Raw genomic sequence first — 24,457 nt, 5'->3', positions numbered from 1 at the left:
TGTTAGAATTTCGGGGATAATTATTATTCTTATCACTTGCCAGTATACAACGTCATGAAACAACAGTGTAGCCACGTCAATATACCTTATTGAACATGTCGTTATACTGTTGTCAATATACGTTTCATGACAAGACGTATATTGACAAAAGTAATTATTATTGTCCGGAAGTGGATGTCATGAAAACTACAGTGTAGGCACGTCAATATACCTTATCAAATATGTCATTATCTTTAGTCAATATACGTTGCATAAAAAGACGTATATTGACAAAGGCAATTATTACTGTTTGGAAGTGGTAACGACTTGTATTTAATACGATGTTTTGGATAACCAGAGCTCAGTCTTTTGTCAATCATAGTTGTGTTCATACGTTAATTATGGTGCGATAGTGTATAAGTTATGAAGTTGTTATATTGTGATTATATGATTATGAGATGAGATGAGAAGTAAAAGCATACAAAGAATAAAATATGAGTTTGATGTGATTCTCGAGTATTATTGCAAGGAAATATCCCCCTGAGCTTTCATTATACACTTTGGGAATAGCATTGAAATTAAATATTTTAAAGAAATTCTAGCCTTACAATAACAATAATTGCTCAACGAACAGTACGCGACAGGTTAAAATGGCAATTGGGTACGGAACGCCCCGCACACTGTCAAAGCCCCGCGCTAATCCGATGCGGTATGCAGTCAAGCGCGGGTGACGTGCACCTGCACGTCACCCGCGCTTGACCGCGGGGCGTCCCGCCGCCTCATACCTCGATTGTCATCTCGACCTGTCACAGACTATACGTACTTGATAAAAAAGCTTACAGCAAGAAAATGACTACCTGTCTACGTTCAAGCAAATCGACGAATAAGTACCTAGTCGCCGGCAAAGGCAAACAGCGTAAATAATATAGTGCCTATAAAAAGAATAAAATTAGTCATCCCACTCCCACTTATTTATAAGACAACTGCACTTACCACTGCGCCAGCGAGGTCGTCGAGGGAGGGAGGAGGAGGGGCGGGAGTATATGACAGTAAAGAAACTAACCTGCATGGATCCCACACCACGATGCCCAGCCCAGGACATCCGCTTGGCTCCAGCGCCTCACACTCACTAGGATTGCACACACAGTCCCAACCCCGCACCCCCGCCACCACCACTAGAGTCACCATCACCATCGCCAACCACCTCCTACACATACTGTTTATATCACATTACGTGTAGCACTGTATATTGTTCTTGGTGAAGCTTTACACATCCTTGATCAGTTGAGGCATCTTGAACATTCTGGAACAATAGAAACGATAACATATTAGTTTTTTTAAATAGAGATAGCGAGCAAACGAGCAGGCGGGTCACCTGATTACCGCCGCCCATGAACATTTGCAGCACCAAAGGAACTGCCGTTGCCGGCCTTTCAAGAATTTGTTAGTGCAGACCAATAACAACATGTTGTAATCTAGTGCGAACACCGCCGATGGGAGTTATAGTCAAAACATCAGTCTGCTGGTCGTTTACGGAAAAACTGCATCAATCAGTGTTATAATCTCAATTAATCAATCGAACTAACTTTGGCTAGAGCGCGCATATTATAATGTATTATAATAAACTAGCTTATGCTCGCGACTTCGTCTTCGATATCGTCTTAGGGGTTGAATTTTCAAAAATTATTTCTTAGTCATAATAGCTATCTGCATGCCAAATTTCAGCCCGATCGATCCGCCCATTAGTCTGAGCTGTGCATTGATAGATCAGTCTCATTACTTACTCGTCTTAAAAATTCGGCGTAAGTGTCTCGAAGTCAAAGGACAAAAAATATTTTGTGATGTAATTTTTCCGTCTACCCTCGCAAATTAAATTATATCTGTACGGTAAATTAATATCCATTACATTCATTCCTCTCTGATGCGATCAACGAATCCCATATTCTGAGATAAAAGAACAAGGGAGGCAAATTACTTACTGCGACCTCATTTGATTTAATACGATTTACTTGATGTTCTTAATTTGAAATTGTGCTCTTTATTTACTTTCCTCACGGTACACGTAATATTCGCACTCCCTCTATTTACGCAACACAGTAGAATTATGTATGAGCATTCTAATTTGAATAATCATGTATTTAACTAGCTGATTCCCACGACTTTGTCCGCGTGGATTTAGGTTTTTAAAAATCCCGTGGGAACTCTTTGATTTTACGGCGTAAAAAGTAGCCTCCAGATTTTTAACTATACCCATGCAAAAAATCACTCCAATCCGTTGCTCTATTGCGACGTAATTGAAGGACAAACCAACAAACTATAAAACAAACACACTTTCGCATTTATAATAATATGGATAGCGATATGTTAGTAGTACACAGTATTTCTTATACTAGCTTGTTCCCGCGACTTTGTCCGCGTGTACACACATTTCAAAGCCCTATTTGTCCCTCTTAGGGGTTGAATTTTCAAAAATCCTTTTGTAGCGGATGTCTGCGTCATAATAGCTATTTGCATGCCAAACAGGCCGAACCGACCAGTAGTTTGAGCTGTACGTTGATAGATCAGTCAGTCAGTCAGTCAGTCAGATGTTATCAAGCGGTGATGCGGTGATAGTCTAGTAAAGTGATGAAACGTATAGGTCTTCTATTTCAAGAGTCCGGGTTTTAGTTCTGGGCACCTCTGACTTTTAAGAGTTATATAACAGAGTTTTTTTAAACAACTAAATATCACTTGCTTTAACAGTGAAGTAAATGAAGTCGGTTAAAAATCAAGAGGAAACCTGCATGCCTGAGAGTTCTGGATAATGTTCTCAAAGGTTTGTGAAGTCTGCCAATCTGTACTTGGCCAGCGTGTTGGAATATGGCCAATCGTTTCTCATGCTGAAATAATATGCGGGCTCAGTAGTAAGCCAGCGGTGTGATGATGATGATGATGATAATTTACTTTCCGCTACGTAGGTATACGTAATGCATAACATTTATATGAATACTCAAGTATTTATACGTGACTATAGTTTACCATGTAGGGTACCTAATTGGAATTTTGATAAATAAAATAAGTCTTAAATGAATTTGCCGTGAATTTATAGCACTTTAATAACTTTAGTAATTTACAAATTGATTTATTCATAACAAAGCTAACTAAAAAGCTTATTAAAATGTTATTTAGGTATTAAACCAAATTAATGGTACGAAATCAAATTAAACTATCTAGTTATTGAAGTTTTGTCTCTGTACATGATATCTGCAATCTAAGTTCGACACCAAATAATCGAGTGTACGGTACTTGTCTGAAGATGACGTCTGGGTAAATTAAGGAGGTCGCATACTACACACCGGCGATCGGCTGAGTCGCACCTGGTTAATTTTCTAGACTGCTTTTTTTAATTCCAAAAAACACGTTTGACATCATAATGTTATCAAACATTTAGGTACAACTTGTGTTCAATAAAACGTATAAGTAATCTTACAAATCGTATATATGTCGCTGGTATATTAACGATGTACGATTTAGGCATAAGGTTTTACGAGTTAGGATCATTGGTCTTAAATCGTACTTTTTTTAGGGTTCCGTACCTCAAAAGGAAAAACGGAACCCTTATAGGATCACTTTGTTGTCTGTCTGTCTGTCTGTCAAGAAACCTACAGGGTACTTCCCGTTGACCTAGAATCATGAAATTTGGCAGGTAGGTAGATCTTATAGCTGACATTTGGGTAAAAATCTGAAAACCGTGAATTTAGGGTTAGATCACACAAAAAAAAAATTGTGGTCATGAACTAATAATTTGTATTTTCAACTTTCGAAGTGAGTGACTATATCAAGTGGGCTATCATATGAAAGGTCTTCACCTGTACATTTTAAAACAGATTTTTATTTATTTTTTTGCATCATAGTTTTTGAATAATCGCGCAAAATGTCGAAAAAATACGACTGTAGTACGGAACCCTCATTGCGCGAGCCTGACTCGCACTTAGCCGGTTTTTGTAAATTTATTTTTCTGTTTGTATTAAAATTGTTTTTACTTTTTGATTAGTCATAGAATAAAGTTTCTTTATCCAAAAGCAAAATAGCTTTATTTTTAATATATTTGAAATTATATGCCTTTGTCCTTAGGGGGTACGAATTAGGCAAGTTTAAGCACAACGTCTAAGTAAACTAAGTTTATAGAATTGTAGATATCGCTTAGCGGATAAATAATCGCATTCTGAAAATTCTTTCACTTAGGTATACATATTCTTTCACTTAGTAATAAGATAAGGCTAGCTTTAAGTTTTATTGTAATAATATTTTCATTAAAAAAAGGTTTACATTATAAAAACTTAATACTATCCCGATTTAACTATGTTTTCTAATATAAAAGATGGTAGCTAATACCTAGGTATTGATATTAGTGTATCCATTAGATTACAGAGCGTCGATGCCACAAGCAGACATACCTACAGACAAACAAAACGTTCAATAGCCCTTCTCTTTTTGTGTCGGGTTATATTGCTATGTTCCATCGTTCACAACGGATTTGACTTTACAAATTCTATTAAACTGACTAAGTCGCAAGCAACTTTAGTAACATAATTAAACTTAAGATGCTCGCAAGAGGATTATTTTGATAGAAAGTTACCTAGCTACGTCAACATGTTAAATTATACTATTTAACAGAACAATAATAAATTTTTACTACATCTATAGCTACCTACATTTTTAAAAACCGTTCAAGTGCGAATTGGACTCGCACACTAAGGGTTCCGTACCATCGTACAAGAAACATCACTTCTTTATTTGTTTAAATCATGGCAGCTATTAAACATTCCATCTTCGCGTACGAAACGCTTTGCGTCATCATTCCTTATACGCATGGCTAGGGTCTGGAATACTCTTCCTAGATCAGTGTTTCCTGTCAATTATAATCCGGGTATCTTTAAAACAAGAGTGAATAGGCACCTTCTAGGCAAACGCGGCCCATCTTAGGCCACATCATCACTTTCCATCAGATGTGATCGTGATCAAGCGTGCGCCTATAACGAATAAAAAAAAACTGAGTATTTTGTTTGATATTTTTATTGTTTCGATACATTCGCCTTTGCAATCCCGCTATGTCGGTTACTCTGATTCTTCTTCGGATGTCCTCATTTTTGGTTTGATCACGTAGAAAAACTCCAAGCATAGCTCTTTCCATTGCCCGCTGACTGACTCTAAACTTTCTTATGAGGCCCATAGCTAATGGCCATGGCGTGGATCGACGTCATCACACGACACTCACTGCTCGAAGACTTTGGTCTTCAAACACTAAGGAATCTTGGAGGTGAAAACCTCAGTGCTTGAAAGAACTACTTATGCAATAACTTACATCAATAAGAACTCACGGGCAAAACAGGTAGTATCTATTTAGTTATTAAATGCAGTCACTATAATTTAATATTATTTAGTATGCATTGATATGTAAAATCGCAGTCAATTATATCTAACGTTTCATAATATCAAATTCAAATTATTATTAAGTTATTTTCCACATCATTTCCCATTAATCTGTATAATTATCTTTGAAAATGATACTTTACAACTATAGTATAACAAATTTTTGCCCGCACCTTCGTCCGCGATACCTACTTAATAATAATAATTTATAACAATACAAGCTGATGCCTGCGACTTTGTCCATGTGGATTAAGGTTTTTAAAAATTTCCGTTGCGACGTGATTGAAGGACAAACCAACAAACAAACACACTTTCGCATTATTATAATAAGGGTAGTGACTTGAGAATATTGTAGCTATCTATCAGTGAAAGAATTTGAAATCGGTTGAGTAGTTGCGGAGATTACCTTCTACAAAACTTTACCTCTTTATAATATTGTCGTAGATTGTTTGTACTAAACTTGGTATACACTATTCGGTCATTATTCAATAAGGTTAGATAATCGATAACCAATGAACTATTTCATATTGAGGAAGTTGATTATTAATAGGTAATACGATCTATGTTTGTTTAGGTCAATTTAGGAATACCCGAACACAAATTATGCCTATTTGTTACTGTACAAGTTTCTCTATCAGCAATTTGCCAGCACCATTATACGGATAATAGGCATAGTTCACTGTATATTATAATATCAACCCTTTGTATGAGTTAGTACGATCACGAAGCACGGATCTAACTAATAGTAGTTCCGTTGAAGTTTACCACGTTTTCCTGAAATCCGTGCCATCATGTATTTTACTGATGCGTGTGTATTATTCCGAAGTAGAGGAGAGCCAAATTATGTAGCCTACATTTTGATAATAATAATAATAAATACACTTTATTTGCACAACCACAAGAAGGATTACATTAAAGAATAAAAGACACAGACAGAAGGAAGATACAAAAGGCGGCCTTATCGCTAATTAGCGATTTGATACTCTTTTAATAGATCGGTCAATATTGAATTTACCTGCAAATTAAACTAAAATCCATAAGTAATGAAAACATACATCGACCGTTATTGATAAAATAATAAATAAATAATATAAAAATAATTCCGCAGAGGCTATCAATAAATTACGTAGTATAGTTTTTGTATAAGAATAGATTTGCAAAAATACCATTCGAGGGAGGTTGAATTAGGTTAGTTAGTTGGATTATAGTAGCTTAGAAAAGAGAGGCAAGAACCATAGAGGCATGTAAATACGATGAACACACCTAGTTTCTCCTTTCACCATAGGTTGCTTGGTAGAGATTGCTGTGAGCAATAATAAATTTGCATACAATTATTTTTTAGTTTTAGTTTCTTTGTTCTTTGTCATGTTATGTAATGTTTTTTGTATGCAATAAAGTATTTCTATCTATCTATGAATTTATTAGCTTATACATCGTTGCGAGACCTAAGATAACATAAATCGTGTGACCCCAACATGTACCTAGTGCGCAACGTGGTCCATATACTTAGATAGATAATTAAACATGCCTAGAACATCTCTAGAAAGTTAGTTACCTGGCTGGAATTTGTCGAAATTGTACGGCTGGAGTTTACGAAAATTTAATTACACTTTAGTTAAACTTTGTCAGACATCTTGATTAATTACTTACATGAATATGTGGCGTAACATAGGCGTGCGTTTAACAGGACAACGTTTTGTTTATGTTTTAAAATAAACTCAAAAGTTCTGAGCTGTGTGGATATCCTAGAACATTATATTAATATACCCCTAGATAGTTACTTATTATTAAACTGTTGTTTATGTAAATCTTTCAATATTGGAAGAGCTATGAGTGGCTACTTTTTCCATTAACATTATTAATTTTCGTATAAATCTTTGAGCCCGTGTTTGTTAACTTTGAAATTATAAGTATAAGATTTCACCAAGCAATTATCCCCCGTCTAGTTAAACATTGTAATGCTATCCCTTTTTGGCAGATGATATACGCGCTTTTCAAAAAGGAGAGCTACAATGAATGTTAACTAAACCATGATTGATTTGCTTGGTGAAATTAGGCATAAGGCAGTGGTCCGACCGCCGACGATGAACGAGAAACGAGTAGAACTAGAAACTATAAACGAGTTGGCGATCAGCGGGAAGCGAGTGTGTAGTGTCGATAGTTTTGTCGCCGGGCTATAAGCGAGCATGCAAGTGCGACGAGCCATTCGTCCGCAGTCGCTCAGACCTGTGTAAACCTGCGGGCGCGTTACGCGTGTTCAAGCGAGCGAGCACCGCTGAACGAATATCGCTGAGCGAGTTTATTTTTGGAAGCTCGTCACTCAGCGACAAAACTAGTAAAGTGAGTCGTCGCCGGCAGTGTGAACAGTCAGAGAGCAACTTTTGATATATGCATCTCTTTCGTTTACACGGAATGTAAATTCATTTATTGTGCGTTTCTGGTGAGAGAAAATCGCCGATAGTTAGTCGTTTTCTCGCCGGCGGTTGGACCACTGCCTTAGTGTAGTATTTTGACAAATTACCGGCGAAGTTAATAATGTAGAACGTGATTTTTTAAAAACCTTAGTTCTCGTGGACGAATTATCGAGAAAATATGAGTACTACAAAGTGACGAGTGTTTTTTAGGTAGAAGCATTTTCGCGAATGAGCAATAGCTCTTTACATAGTCGAACAGTGCAAAACACCGCTTAGTTAACTCAATAGTATAAGTATCAAGATAGACCACTTTTATTACCGAAATTGGATTTACCATGATTGTTCAGATCAGCTTGTCTTCGATTCATATCTAACTTGTTCTACGGATTCGCATCGAATCCAATCAAGTTACTGGATTAATCATTGAGAGCCGAAATTGATATCGAAATTGACTTATACAATTTTCTCGTGTATAATATTACTATTCTACAATATTTACACAACAGTTTTTCTGTCTATTGTATTATATTATTTTTATCTAAATACCAAGTTAAAGAACCCTTCTTTATTTTCTGCTTTCTATTCACATAAGTGTTTTTGATAAATATTTACGTATCTATAACTCTATATTGCCTAAATAGGGTTAAGATGTCGGCGTCCTATTCGGGCGGTCTGGGGTTCAATCCCGGGTATACACTTCAAATTTTTCAGACTTGATAATAAATGTCATCATCATCATCAACCCATCGCCGGCTCACTACAGAGCACGGGTCTCTTCTCAGAGTAAGAAGGGTTTTGGCCATAGTCTACCACGCTGGCCATGTGCGGATTGGTAGACTTCACACACTTTTGAGAACATTATGGAGAACTCTCAGGCATGCAGGTTTTCTCACGATGTTTTCCTTCACCGTTAAAGCATAGTAAGATAGTAAATGTGCGTTTAAGCAATTAAATGCGAAGTCTGACAATCCGCACTTGGCTAGCGTGGTTTTCTGTAGTCATAGAAAGTTTATGAGATTTTAGGTAATCTCAAAAAATCTCAGATTAAAAGGGAAGGAGATGGATACCTGGCAGCTGTGGCAGTAACAGTAACTTAATTTTATTTCACGGTAACAGGAACCGATGAACAGCAGAAAAACACCAGTAGAATTTATTATATTTATGAGCTATTAATCACTTAACCCCTTATTGATTTATTGATTAATGTATTCATTTGCTTTCATGGTTACATGAAGCCCCGTTAGGGCATTGCAAAGTTAGGTACATTAACAATACATACATGCTAAATATATAATTACATGCAAGCTACGTGTTACATTATTTTATAATAGATTTTATCAGGTAGTTATATAGGGCATTCATTTTGAATCGAAATTATTTTTATTTATTGAGCGCACTAATTAATTAAGTTTGTTATAATGTCAATTAGCTTCTTCTTTGTTAATAATTTAGTAATATTAGGTAGGTACAAGTATGTTAATATAAAATAGTTTCGATTATCAGTAAGAATGTCATATTAAACTTAAATTAACAGGTTATAGTAAGTACAACATAGTCTGAAGCATGGATTTAGAAGTAATAATTCTTATAACTTACATAAGTATTAGTAGGTATTTAAAAATTCTTTAGTCTAAAGTCTAAACATACAAGTAGGATATGCAAATATAGTGTCGGTCGTGCAATTGAGGTCATGTATTAAATAGGCAGGTATGGTTAGTTTTACAGTAATTCGTCTATCTCATAGAAACTATTCTGTATGAGCCATTGCTTGAGTTTACGCTTAAAGGTCCTATCGTTATTTTCGTCTGTAATATATTTAGGAATTTTGTTATATATGTGAGTTGTTCTGTATAACGGGCCGCGACTAGAGATTTGTAATTTATAGGTGGGGTATACCAGTTTATTTTGCAAACGTGTGCTACTTCCGTGTTTCTTTGTGTTTTCGGTATCTTAATCTCTGCCTTCCGTGCAGTCTTGTCATGCCAACAGATAATTAACAAAATGAATAGCGTTATACGTTTCAAAAGGGTTCAGTAGGCGTTAAGAAGACACCAGTAGGTATATAGGACAGGTTGAGATGAAAATAGGGATATGAGGCGTCGCGTGGGGACGCCCCGCATACCCGCACGTCACCCGCGCTTGGCCGCACCTGGTTATCGCGGGGGCTGTGCGAGTGTGCGGGGCTTTACCTCCCCGATTGCAATCTCAACCTGTCGCGTACTGTAGGTACATGCCTCGAATAGTTTGCTTACTGAAATCAGTTCAAGGCTATAAGAGTTAGAGTAGGTAACCAATTTTATTAGATTTCTTCGCCCATCTGATAACCAAACCAATTCCATACCAATCGAGAGCCAATATCAAAAGGAACAAGAATAGCTAAGTATACATTCCGTGTCATTGAACTGTAAAATAATTCCAGAGGCTTTAGGAACCCAGATTCCATAATCCGTTTTCACGACACGGAATCGACTAGATAGAGTTCTGTGATATATACTTGTACAGGGTGTTACCAGAACGCTAGCAAAACTTAGCGTTATTATTACACTATCTATACACAATCCCATACCAATAACCGTTTGCCTCGTTTTGTAGTTTTAGTGATTTAGTATTTTTCACACTCGGAATGTATAAGCATGCAAAACTGTGGTCAATGCCCCAACTACGATGCGGCATTGACTCCGAGTGGCCTACTTACGCAACGTTCGTTGACCTATAGCGTCAGTCAGATGTTTTATTTGCAATATATCGTGAACTTTTACAAATTATAGGTAATATTTTTTATTTATTTTTTCGCGTTTTTTATGGTATCATAATATCAGTAATCATCAGTAGGTACTATCACCCGTCTTCGTTTTTGCTAGCGTACTGGTTACACCCTGTATATTTAACTAAATTTACGAAACATGAAAATTGGATTAATAATATGTTCTTGCAATGACAGCTAATTTCCAGAAGTGCCTAAAGCGTAATTTGCTTAATAATATGAATTATTTTGTTACATGGCTGGATGGATTATTCGGCTCATAGCTTTCCATTCCATATAACGAGTAGGTACATTTTCATAAAATATAAATCTTCACTAGTATTATAAACAGGTAAAGTTTGTAAGTTGTCCGTAGGAAGTAATCTCTGCAACTACTGAACCGATTTTGAAAACCAGTAGAAAGCTACATTTTCTCCAGAGTAACATAGGCTATATTTTATTTTCAAAATAATTTAAGATCCCTACGAAAATTGTAAATTGTAATAAGCTCTACCCGTGCGAAGCCGGGGCGGGTCTCTAGTATGAAATATTTTCAGATACTAGATGCCCACGATTTCGTTCTAGGATTTAAGTTTTTTATATCTGTGTCCGGGGATGCAAGCTATCTCTGTACCAAATTTCGTCCAAATCTGTTTAACGAATGGGTCGTGAAAGTGTGATAGATCAACAGACGAATGGATACTCGGATGGACGGACAGACTGACAGAATGGAAATTATAGCTTAGATGTAATGTTGTGATAGTTCTAATAAGTTTCAATAATTTTGTAAAGTGGTGATAATAAAAAGAATACCCGGCTAAGTTTGTTGTTGGCTCTTCTCAGACCTGGGCGCGTTTGGAACCCTCGTAGCTTTAGTTTTAAGTTTGCGTAATAATTATCACCACTATATCTTAGAAATCCAACATCTGACCATCAATAAGAGTTATTAATTACCTATTTTAAATAAATCATTTGACTCTTGACTTTTGAAAATGAAACCACAGCTAATGCCAAGGGCTCACAATACTGCAAAAATTAATTTCCGTGTTCAGTCGTCTGTGATAAAAAATCAGCTGCTATAAAAGTATGGAACTCTAAAAATCAGCTAAGTACCTACTATAAAATTACATTTTAGATTGCCAAAGAAAAATAAAATACAGGTAAAAGAGTACAGCCTACTCATCCAGCTCGTAACATTGTTCATAACGGCGTAGATTGAAAGAGATTATCTATAAAAACCTTCACGACCTGTGCGCTATAAAATTTTATTTTACGACCCTGTTTACGGTCTTCCTATACGCTTAAGAATCTTTGATGCAATCACATTATCCTCGGAATTGGTTTCATCAATATAAAATACCTTACATAGTTAAAAAAATCTAACTAGATCTCTAGTAGACAACTACTTAGATCTCTTTCTGTGATTCATTGAAGAGGGTCGTGACCCCTGTCCATTATTTTTTTTTAATTCAGATACAAGTTAGCCTTTGACTGCAATCTCATCTGGTGGTAAGTGATGATGCGGTCTAAGATGGAAGGCGGGCAAATCTGGAAGGGGTATGGCAGTTTTTAATAAACCCATGCCTCTGGTTTCTACACGACATCGTACCGAAACGCTAAATCGCTTGGCGCCACTGCTTTACCGGTAGGATGGTAACTAGCCACGGCCGAAGCCTCCGAACCTCTACCAGGAATCGAACCCGGGACCTCCCACTAATAAGGCCACAGTGGTTACTACTGAGCCAGAGAGGTCATCAAAATTATAAATGTAAGAAGTTTCTTGGGATAATAATGCGTTAGTTTCCCAGATACTTCCACACCTTCATTTAGACTAATAGAACAACATTTTGACACTTAGGTTTTTGCAGTTATTATCAGATGTTACCCACTGATAATAACCGGGACCGACAGTTTGGATGAAACTAAATAGCCAAATTCAAACTCCAAAGTCGATCCCATCCAGTTACTGACTTAGGTCACCGTTGATTAACAATCGCAACTTATCGACAGATAACGGATAGATTGATTTCGGTCGCAAGACATAACTACATCTATTTGACCGCCTTTACCTAACTAAACGTGGAACTAATGTTTTCATCGATTCAACCGCAAGACATCAATATGTAGATGAAGATGAAGAATGGCTTCAGTATCGACCGATAGCTAGATACCTACTCGACATTCGTGTCTCCTGAATACTTTATTGCGGGTATAATCTACCGATTACAATATATCGGATTGATTGTTTAACATAACGAGAAACTAATATCTTGATTTCAGCTGTACGCATATCTATCAACGCGATCGTCTACAGTCTACACCCCGTTTGCAATTCGTTTGTCGGGTCTGGATTTAAATCGGATATTCCAGTGGCAGAACATTTTTATATGAAGCTTTTGGCTTTGCCGTAGTCGGGTAAAAAGACGTATTTATCATTTCAAAAATGTATGTGACGTCAACCGGTAAGTTCAGCCGCATAAGTCTTATCGAAGATATTCTATGATATTATTATCATAGTCAGTACTAACACAACTTTTGCTCACGCATTCTTCTTATCACTAACATTATTAGTGCCTACTAAGAAACTAGCCTTTTGCGGCTGTTGCAGCTCTTGGGCGTCTTTGCGGCCGTGACACATGAACAAGTGGTTAAAAAACAAGCTTAAAATGTCGACCTACCATTCAAGGGGTTCGATTCTGAGCACGCAACTCTAACTTTTCAGAGTTATGTCCGTTTTAAGCAATCAAAACGCACATAACTCCGAAAAGTGCAGTAAGTTTTTTTTTTTGCTAGCGTGGTGGACTATGGACTGAACCCTTTTCATTCCGAGTAGACTCTAAGATCAGTATTGGGCCGGCGATGGGTTGATAATGATGATGATTGGTGTAGGTAAGTACAACAAAATCGAGCCAATTTATTTAGGTATATGTCCCGCAAATTGCTAATGCGTGTGGCGGCCAGTTGAGTGACGTCAGCACTAGACTGAAGTTTCGAGCTGATGGTATAATTTTATTTCAGCTGACGTCAAAATGACGTCATTTCGATGTTAATGAGACATGGTTCCACCGCAATAGCAATTTGCGGGACTTATACTGAGTCATCAATACCTACGGATATAAAACTCCTCAATATTATGTATTGGTACCTATCAGCACAAACGATTACCTGTCGCTCGATATTCGTGATTATTCGAATAGGCTCGTGAATATTTAACGAAAAGCCAGCACCATTACGTGAAACGGTTCCGGAATCGCCTCTTCCGTTTATTGTGATCGAGATAAGACTGACGAATTCTTCTGATGTCTTGGTATTTGCATATCAAAAGGCGGCTTGAAACCTACAAAAATCGTGAGATTACTACTGAAATGTTGGAATGTTGGCCGAAATATTTTATTAGGTGTAAGTATAAAGAATTTATTATGTTGTTTGGTTAGTTATTTATTTAGTTTTGTATCTTTAACTAACAAGACAAAAACTCAAAGATTATGAATAAAGATAGGTAGGTATTATGGCGTCTAAACTAAACACCCTATTTTAAACTAGAGTTTAAAACTAGAAGTTTTTTAGAATGAACTTTTACAAATGCTTTGGAAATCCGTCGGTGGACGTCTAAGTATTAGTTGAAACAAAGACAACTACACTATTTAAACCCAAATCATTATACAGATTTCCGTGAACTCCAACACAAATTTACAAAATATGCAAAGTAGCTAAATAATTTTCCTAAAATCGCACGAACTTAAAGTCAAACTTGGAATATTAATAGATCATCATCATCATGATCAACCCATCGCCGGCTCACTACAGAGCACGGGTCTCCTCTCAGAGTGAGAAGGGTTTTGGCCATAGTCTACCACGCTCGCGCTGGCCAAGTGCGGATTGGCAGACTTCACACACCATTGAGAACATTATGGAGAACTCTCAGGCATGCAGGTTTCCTCACGAAGTTTTCCTTCACCGTTAAAGCAAGTGATATTTTAATTACTTGAAAACGCATATAACTCCGAAAAGTTAGAGGTGCGTGCCCGGGATCGAACCCCCGACCTCCGATTGGAAGGCGGACGTTCTAACCTCTAGGCTACCACGGCTTTTTTTAGGTCTATATTAATAGATATTGCGCATAAAATGTTTATCTTAGGTACGCTTTTCGGTATTGGCAAGGGTTAAAATTGGGTAAAAATAATTAATTATTTCTCAGTGATTATTTAATAGGCCGTGGATTTTACGTATTTTGGAAGACCCCTCTGTCTTGCAAAATATGTAAAATCCACGTCCTTTGTTAGTTTTAAGTGTAATAACCATTTTAAATTATCGTTTAAATTAAAAAAGTACGTCATCATGATGTGACGTCACATTCCAGTATTTCATGGAATATCGCATACTAAGTGCGCGTTTTGACGTTTGATAAAAAGTTACTGATTTGACTAGTTGTCAAATACCGTATTGTGGATTCTCATGAATATTATGAAAAACCACACGTAATACACAAATAACACGTAACTGATCAAAAACAGCTTAGTCAAGCAAAAGTAGTTGTTAGCAATGGAGACCATGACTCAAAGAGAGGACCTTGTTACTGGAGGGTAAAGCTATGCCGGAAACATTAATTTTATTGAAGGTAGAAGCAGCATTCAATCCGAAGAAAGGGCTATTGTTATGTACGTGTTTGTGCACAAAATCAATTCTATTATGTGAGGTCGAGGACAATGCCAAGTCAACGCAGCGGTTGTTACACGAAGCTAATATAAATATTTGGTTGCCTAAGTACTCACAAAGGTCAGGAAGGTTCGTTTTAATAATAAATCAGACAGGCGTGGGGTTGAAGAAAATAAGTGGACCATATTATTAAAAACAAGAGTTTGCAAATGCTGTGTACACATTTTATTGATACATTTATCAGCCTGTGTTTGTTTATAAGTGTCGTAGTTTGTGTTAAATTAATGTATTGTGTGTGTTCCAAATAAATAAAATAAATAAATAAAATTTGTTGTGTTTACTATGCTTTCAAAAGTAATAAATAAACATGACCAAATAATGTCTGCTTGACGCCATTGTCCTGTGGTCTAAACTTTATAAAGTAACTATTGGTATTCCTAAGCTCCATTTTTAAACCTGTCAAATATACTTTACTTGTGCATAAACAACGACCATTATGTAGTACTTCTTATACACTCGATGGTAGATTCCAATCAAAAATTTCTGGAGGATGCAACTCGTCCTACTACTACCTAGTAAGTAATAATTTAGTTACATTAAAAGTTCAAGAAATTATATAACGTTAAGATACTACGGACTGCTACGGCGTAGAGGACAATATTTTACAATCAAGATATTGGGGCCGATTCTCTTGGACACAATCTCTAAATTATACTAAATTAACAGGTCTAAACCTATTGCTATCCTTTTGCGCAAACAACATAATGAAAGGGATAGGAATAGATTTAGACGTGTAATTTTAGTTTAGCTTAGAGATTGTGTACAACGGAATTAGCCACAGTGTCCGTTCATCATATAACTTGACGCGTAAGTAATAAATGTTGGCACCATTGCTGTGTTTCGTTATTCCTTAGAACTTAGAATTTAATACTGTGTGATTTGCAATGGTGCCAACAATCAACATGTTACTCATGCGTCAAATTACGATGAACGGAATATAAGTCACATGAACTACTTACTCATTTCTGTCCGTTTGGTTCTAGTTCATGGACTATAAAACTCGTAACATAATATATATCACTGAAAGACCATTTCCTGTGACGTAAAAATATCATCATAGGGCACTTCAAGGTCAGCCCCGACCTTATTTCTTCTACTCTGTGACCCCAACAATATTTTCCGGTCAAAAGACCGCCCTTTGAAGCTATCACGGTTCGTAACACTCTGACGTCGTATTCTTCATTGACTACGTAAATCATAGTATTGTTTTTTTCGTGTTCCCAAGCAATTTATAATTTCGAAGAACGCTTAAAAACAAAAATGATAAAGGCCTTGTTAAAATGCTTTGAATTGAATGTATAGGTAGGTACATCAAATCCACTAGTCCTATTTTCCTTACTTATTGTAATATCTTTCAACTAGGATCCAGACAAATGTTAAGAAAAATAGAATGAAATAACAACAATACAATACTAATATACCTACTAATACTAATGTACGATTCCAATTTGTTCATATTATTATAATAATATTAGTATTAAGTTGTATATCAGTATCTAGATATCTTCTATAGAGTAACTATAAACTATGTTTTTCGCAATATCCTTTATTCCCTATTTGCCAGACTCTTTAGAAATTGATACGCAGCAAGATACTAAACGTATCGGATTACGTTTCGAGTTCGTTAAACTTTAAAAGATTCTGAAGGCCATTTATTAAAACATTCCAAAAGGTCCTCGAATCAATAACGGAAACTTTTCAACCCTTTTGGGAAAGCTTTCATTTGTTTTAATATACGGCAAACCAAAATGAACAAAACATTTCATCAATGGTGTACATAATAATAATTCTATACACGTATCTCAGGTATTTTAGCACTTTAACTTTCTGAAAGAAGTTACTGAGTCCCAGCGTGTCTTTGGATTGTGATGAACCACTTGGCTTTGCACGAATAATATATTAGTCCACAGATTTCTGTTGTATTTTGTAAACAAGTTTATTTTTGGTTCATCAACTCATCGCCCGGCTCAATACTGAGCACTGGTCTTTTCTCAGAATGAGAAGGCTTTGGCCATAATCCACCACTCTGGCCAAGCGTGTATTGGCTTCATACACATGACTTCATACAGCATTGAGAACATTATGGAGAACTCTCAGGCATGCAGGTTTCCTCACGATGTTTTCCTTCACCGTTAAAGTAAGGGGTATTAAATTGCTTAAAACGCACATAACTCCGAAAAGTTAGTGTTGAGGGCCTGGAATCGAACCCCCAACCTCCCGAACACAAGGCGAACGTCTTAACCACTAGGCTATCTCAGCTATATATTGTTGGTTATATTTTGGGTATTTTCTAGATTTAGGGTATACTGAAAAGTTCAATCTTAGTAGTTTAATGCTATCCAGTAATTTCGGGTGATTAGGAATCTACGTTTGTCTGTCAATCCGACAATAATTGGGTAACGATGGTCGGTATAGGTTCATGGCTGTTGTTACAACATTTTTACGTAGGTATACGATGGTCATAATCGATAACAAAGTAAAAAAAAATCAAAACAACGTTTACAAACACGGCACGTAAGTAAATTCTCAAAAGTAGCAAGCGCTAGGGAAAGAATACCTGCCTCAAAATCCGCTTTTATTTAAAAAACTAGCTGATCCCCGCGGCTTCACCCGCGTAGAGTTAGGTTTTTAAAGATCCCGTATGTAATGTAGCTTTCTACTGGTGAAATTATTTTTAAAATCGGTTCAGTAGTTCCAAAGATTACCCCCTACAAACAAAGTTAACGACATTACCTCTTAATATAGTAGTGTAGATACAACAATTCAACTATAAATAAAAAACCTTATTTTTAAAGCAATAAGAACTACAGGCGTGCCCGTGGAGATACCTTGTACCACCCGTTGATGAAAATTTCAGCCGACAAAATAATATTATAGGGATGTCACTATAAGTATTAAATAATGGAATTTTAAAAAATCGATGGCATTTTTCGCATAGATATAGCTGTTATTAAAGACCTGGCAAGTGACGACTAGGCTACTTTTTATCCTGGACAATTGAAGAGTGCCCACGAGGTTTTTAAAAACCTAAATCCACTTAGACCAAGTCGCGGGGGCTATCTAGTAAATATAGAAAACAAATGTTTTAGTAGGTACCATAGGTAGGTTACATGCCTAAAACTGATTCTAACAGGAAGATAAATTAAATTATCAGTGGTTCGCGCTGTATCGCAATTTACTTCCAAGCTATATGTTAGGTATGCTAAAGCAAACTATACCCACAGCCAGCTGCTTCAGTCCCCAAAACTTATTATAACCAATAATATTAATGAAAAGTGCGGCAACCCTACCTATTATTCGTAATTCGAGAGAACCGGCGTGTGCTATGCCAATATTATATTAATATTATATGTTAATATTAAAATATGTAAATCACAGAATTACCATGTGCCTTCTTTTACTGAACCTTATATTTTAAATGCACTTTCTATAATGGGTATAATGGGTAACTTTCTTTCTATACCTATATTCTATACATATATTTAATCTTAGAAACAAGACCCACCGATGGTGCTTAGACACGGCTTCTTTTTTTTATCAACTGAAATTCAGCTTATATATATTTAATTGTATAGTGGTATAATTGTTCTAGTGAATGAGCGCTCTCAAGCGGCTCCTAGGGCGGGCGGCACGCAATTTGCAAATGCGCGCCGTATGAGAAGCCAGCCTATTCTCGCCCATTTCATCGTTTATTAGCCGCCATTCAATACGCCGCGACTCTACTCGCCGCCACTCACCTTGCCTTGACTTCACTCGCTGCGCTTCCTTTCCAATTGTAGACTTCTTCCGCCTTCACTCACTCCTACCTAGCGTGTTATAGACACACCTGACAGAGAGAGACATGATCTATCTGTATCCGTGGCTAGATGGTGGAGTAGTATTGTAGCATCGCTTACCTACCATCAGTCAGATCTTGAATACCAAGTGATTATTATTATTATTAAAGTTGATACCAGAATTTTATTAACGGTTTGCGACTAGTAGTTATGTAACTTAATTTTTTATTTAACGGGATCCATGTATGTATACTTAGGTTGGTACTACTTCCATAATCAGAGAAAAAAAAAGATTTTTCATAAATCAACCTTGGCGAAAAATTGTGCTTTCATTTGAAATTGTACCCTTGATAATTAATAATTATTCCAGGCTACTAAAACCCAACAAAGAGATAAAAAAGGGTGTGAAACAGTAGAAGTGTAAAATTTTGTAATTTGTATATAATTTGGGCCAAATAACCTTCGGCAAAATTAATATAGCGTTACTAAATAACAGTTTGTAATGTGTTATTTGAACCAAAAATTATATCAATTATGCGACGTATACAATATACTCGTATATTTCAATATTTGATTATTGGGTATTTTTTTACACGTGTTTTGTGTTTCACAGTATACTTGAAGGACCGAAAAAGGGATATCGAGATGCCATTCGGGATGGGAACGCCACACCCGCACAGCCCCCGCGCTAACCCGGTGGGGCATCCTAATACCCCGATCGCCATCTCGACCTGTCGCGTACCTACTGTATTTAAGTACGACAATGGTCGTACATTCGAACTCAACCGCTTTTGTATCTACGCCCTTTCGGTTTTCAGTCCTGACTGTTGAGCTATTCAGGCTTTTAAAATTAAAAGAATATTCCTCGCAGTATACCTACTTATATTTATTTTGTAGATAAGTAGCTTAGTTTGGGAGCACTTAAATCTTACATTATTAATTACCTTCGAAAGTTGTTTTTGGCCTCCGGCATTTGCCCTTAGGTAAATTAATTAATTATAGGAAACTTCGGTTTTTTTAGAAATATCTTTTACTTTTAGTTTTACTTTGAGGATAATTTTATACCTACGTAAACTTCGAACAGCAATGAATAGAAAAGCTGTAAATATTTTTTGATAAAAATGTATGAAATGGGTTTAGGTAGTTACTTTATTTTAATCCCAAGGGAACTTTTCGATTTTCCGGGATAAAAAGTAGCCTATATACATATAAGTACAGAATGAAAGCTATGTCTATACCTACCCAATAGATAATTCGTGCCTGCGACTTCGTCCACTTAGAATTAGGTTTAAGAAAAAAACGAGAGTGAACTTTTTGATTTTCTGGACGGACGGACAGACAGACATACCTATACACTTTAGCATTTTTTTCTAAAGAAAATTAGCCATGTTATTTGCCACTATAGTGTAACGGTTGGGGTTTGAACCGCCGACCTTTCGGAATTCAGACCGCTCCTTTAACCGTTGAGCTATTGAGGCTCTAATATTAGCGTGGAAGTGGATATGGATCTATACTATTTTAATAATAATGACAATTATTATTAAATTAAAATTTAAGTTTTTTTTTATTCTGATACAAGTTAGCCCTTTACTGCAATCTCACCTGGTGGTAAGTGACCACACGGGATTAAAAAGAACCGAAACTTACGAGGATGAAGTTGCGGGTATCATCTAGTAATAATCATTACCCATATTACTCATATAAATGCAAAAGTGTCTTTGTTTGTTGGTTTGTCCTTCAATCAACGGAGCAACGGATTGACGTGATTTTTGCATGGGTACAGTTTATGACCTGGAGAGTGACATAGCCTACTTTTTATGCCGGAAAATCAAAAGCCTAAAAACCTAAATACACGCGTACGAAGTCGCGGGTATCAACTAGTTATTATTCAAGCCAATCTTTTGTAATTAGTGGTAAAATATACGTGGGTAAATCAATGATTTATTTAATTATAGCCGCAGAAGAATCCAAGCCTGAGACTTCATTTTGCGTATCCAACCAGATTTTCACAACATCACAATGCTAAAGCGAACTTTGACATTTTTTTTTCATACTACAACAAATTAAAAAAGCCGATTCATTTTTCTATAAGCCCTTTGATATATTCAATAGCTAGCTTAAAGTAGATTGGGAATGAAAACATTGATTTTCAATCAAAATATAAAGCTTTACATTATTAGAACTCATCAGGCTTCTTTCTTTTACCGAACCTAATTATGAAAATCTCAGTTCACTAAAAATATAACCTTTGATTTATTCTGTAGTTAAAATAGCAAGTGGAAAATATATTCAATCAACGGGAAAAAGCAGAGCACGAAATTCGAATTCTCTAGGCTTTGAATTTTTCTTTCAGCGTGCTAAAACAACAAATTACGAAGGAAAATTCAGTTCACCAAATATTTTCGTAAGCGGAGGCCATTTTCATGATTTACGTGAGCTTAAAATGCCGCATTGGTAATTAAGAAAACTTTTAGGCAGAAGTTGTTGCCCGCGACTTTGCCCGCTAGGAATTTCTGTTTTCTCGAACGATTAAGAGTTTCTTGTGTTAAACTAACTTTTTAGTATTTTTCTCTCTACCTGCACTCAACTCCTGCAAGGTAAGCACCAACAATCTCTTTGTTGTAATACACACTAGGTAGGTCATAGGTACTAAAATAAAAACCGGCCAAGTGCGAGTCAAGCTTGCGCACCGAGGGTAATATAATTAATTTAGTAATATAAGGTAATATAGGGTAATTTTTAAATAAGTAAAAAACTGTTTTAGAACGTACAAGTACGTACAAGGCGGTTGTGCACTCGACATCCGTATTCGGTTCGTATCCGTGATTCTTCGAAGTGGCCGTCATACAAATACTTACCATTCGATTCGTATTTTTACGGAATCCGTGGTTTTACGGATGAGTGCACAAATGCCTTAAAGCCCTTTCATATGATATCCCACTTGGTATAGTTATCTTACTTTGAAAATTGACAATATTAATTTATTTGTTCATGACCACATTTTAATATATTTTTGTGATTTTACCACAAATTCACGGTTTTCGGATTTTCCTTTATTTGTGCTATAAGACCTACCAACCTATCAAATTTCATGATTTAAAGATTCTGTCTGCCACGCACTGCCTCTTAGGCCATAAATATCACTGGATCAATTTAACGGCTTGATCGCAAGTTGAAAAGTTATACGAGAGTAAATACAAGAAATGAGACAGTAAAAATGCAGTGTTTTATATAGTACCTTTTATTAGAATCTACGAAATAAGGCGATGAGTTCAATGTCCTAGATACCTACTTAACCAATTTGTATATAGCTAAACCTCCAAATTATTTTACTCAAATAGAAATACCGATTTACAAACTTTCATGTTTATTTAATGTAATTATTAATATAAATATAATTTAAAGTGATTTGTAAGATCCATGATTTGTTGCATAACATTTTATTCAGTGAAATCATTCTAAAATGTGTACAGGTACCATAGCATATCATAGAATTAGATACACCAAAGCTCTAGTACAAACTCCAATTGAAAAAAAAAAGTCTGTACGGGAACTAAACCACTAGCATGATTTACATGGGTTTGAAACTCCGCTGAAACTGTTATTAGGTAAATGTTCAGTTGCATGACAGGCGATTAATGTTACATTACGGTTGAATCAATCAGCCTGTTTGCGTCCACAGCAGGGCATAGGCTTTCCTCATGCACCCACTACTCGCTAGCTTCTTAAGTTTGTCAGTCCAGTGAGCTGAAGGCCGTCCCACATTGCCTGTTCTGAAGTGGAGACTGCGTGCCAGAAAGCACGCGGTCTCTATTGCAGAACACGCCTGCGTTACGTTACTATTAAACCACAGTAAAAAAATCTTACTCTGTGGTTAATCTATGGCAGTCAATAAAAGCAAATTGGGGTACACATGTATCATTGAGGTATGAATATTAAGTTGGGCTTTTAACTCATGTTTTTATTTTATTGATAATCAAGGTTGAACGCTAACCGTAACCTAACTTTAACCACCTTTCATGCAGCTCAGCCTTAGCTATAAATATTGACTAACTTTGTAATTAGTTTTACTAACCTGTACCTACCTATATTCGAAATATTAATTATTCTTTATTAAGTTGACTTAATTACCTTGGTAGCTAAGTAACTTATTTTATCTGAATAATTTCTAAAAATTCTTTGTTACTGGGAGTCTATTTCATTCAAAACCTCAGTTTCTAGACCAAATAAGGTTGATTTTAGCTGTATATTTATTTATGTTGTCAGCTAGCTAATCTTTTTTATACGCATCTATCTAGATAGATAAAAAATAATCAAAGCAGCAATCTAGAAAACCCTTGTAAAACTTTTGTCATATAAAATGGCAAATTAACAGCACCTACAGTGACAACTTTAGTGTGTATGTACGTACGAGTAGCTTTATATTCTTTATTGTACACCACAAAAACACAAATCAAGCAAGCAATAGCTACTAACTATTCATGAAAAGTCGTACAAGACATTAGATTTCCCCTATATATTTGTACCCTAGGTATATACATATAATATGTACCTAAATTTTACTGTGAGAAAAAAGACTTGCTTAGTCAAAAGAATTTTCTACGTAGTTATAATACGTGTCTACTGACTCGGAAGTAAAGTCCAAACAGGGAAATACTATATTAGGTAGGTAGGTACCTAGAATTTCTTCTCGTGTGGACCGAGTGGATTAAAAATACACCTAACTCAAGAACCTATGTAAGTTATCGACTAAACTTAAACTTACTTACTAATAACTGAATACTTTTTTAAAAATAAATTAATCCATATTAAGTATCTACACTTACCTATATGATTTTCATCTTCAGTAATAAAATCTGCTCTAGGGACATCTCCAAACATGAACTAGGTACGTAATATATAATACTACTTAATGCAAATTATTCTACTTTATATCTAGGTAGCTAAGGCCTTGAAAAGCCTTAAAAACCGCACGTGAAACAATCTGCTTGTAGTATAATATACTCGTAACATGAGCATTGAATCATGTTGCGGTAATTAAGGAAGCGGTTGGCAATTAATCTTTACTTACCCCCATTAGAACGAACGTAATATACCCGGCTTCATACGATCTACTTAGGTTGAATTTTTTGTATGATTAAGTACCCAAATTATTTATTAAGCTTAAATAAGTAAGAAACAAGACAAAAAATCATACAAATACCTTTCGATATCTCTCACATTCCGGTAGCAAACAGTTCACAAAACAAAACTACACAAGACGTGAGAAGACGTGTTATATAATATTATACTCGTCAACGAACACGGATTTCATAAATTCACAGTGAAACGCGTCTAACCCCAACGGTGGTCAAAGGAACACTGTTTCACCGTCACATCACAGCCTGAACTCCTGAAACAGCCGTGTGAAATGCGCA

At 36.0% G+C, this 24,457-nt stretch overlaps 1 protein-coding gene and 1 long non-coding RNA gene across 2 annotated transcripts in view; one reads left to right on the top strand and one right to left on the bottom strand.

Annotated features, from left to right (window-relative positions):
- The window catches only part of RpL15 (ribosomal protein L15), a 410,749-nt gene that overhangs the window by 61,686 nt on the left and 324,606 nt on the right, over positions 1-24,457 (top strand). The window lies entirely within an intron of this gene.
- LOC138402835 (uncharacterized) lies at positions 1,190-24,429 on the bottom strand. Its single transcript, XR_011237177.1, has 3 exons — positions 24,244-24,429; positions 23,867-23,924; positions 1,190-1,282 (listed from the first exon to the last, which is right to left on the bottom strand). It is a non-coding gene; the product is annotated as an uncharacterized lncRNA (long non-coding RNA).

Source organism: Maniola hyperantus, chromosome 10 (genome assembly GCF_902806685.2).
Source record: "Maniola hyperantus chromosome 10, iAphHyp1.2, whole genome shotgun sequence".
In the NCBI taxonomy this organism is placed as follows: Eukaryota; Metazoa; Arthropoda; class Insecta; order Lepidoptera; family Nymphalidae; genus Maniola; species Maniola hyperantus.
The sequence above is the reverse complement of the archived record's forward strand: the minus strand, read 5'-3'. Positions and strand labels throughout refer to the sequence as shown.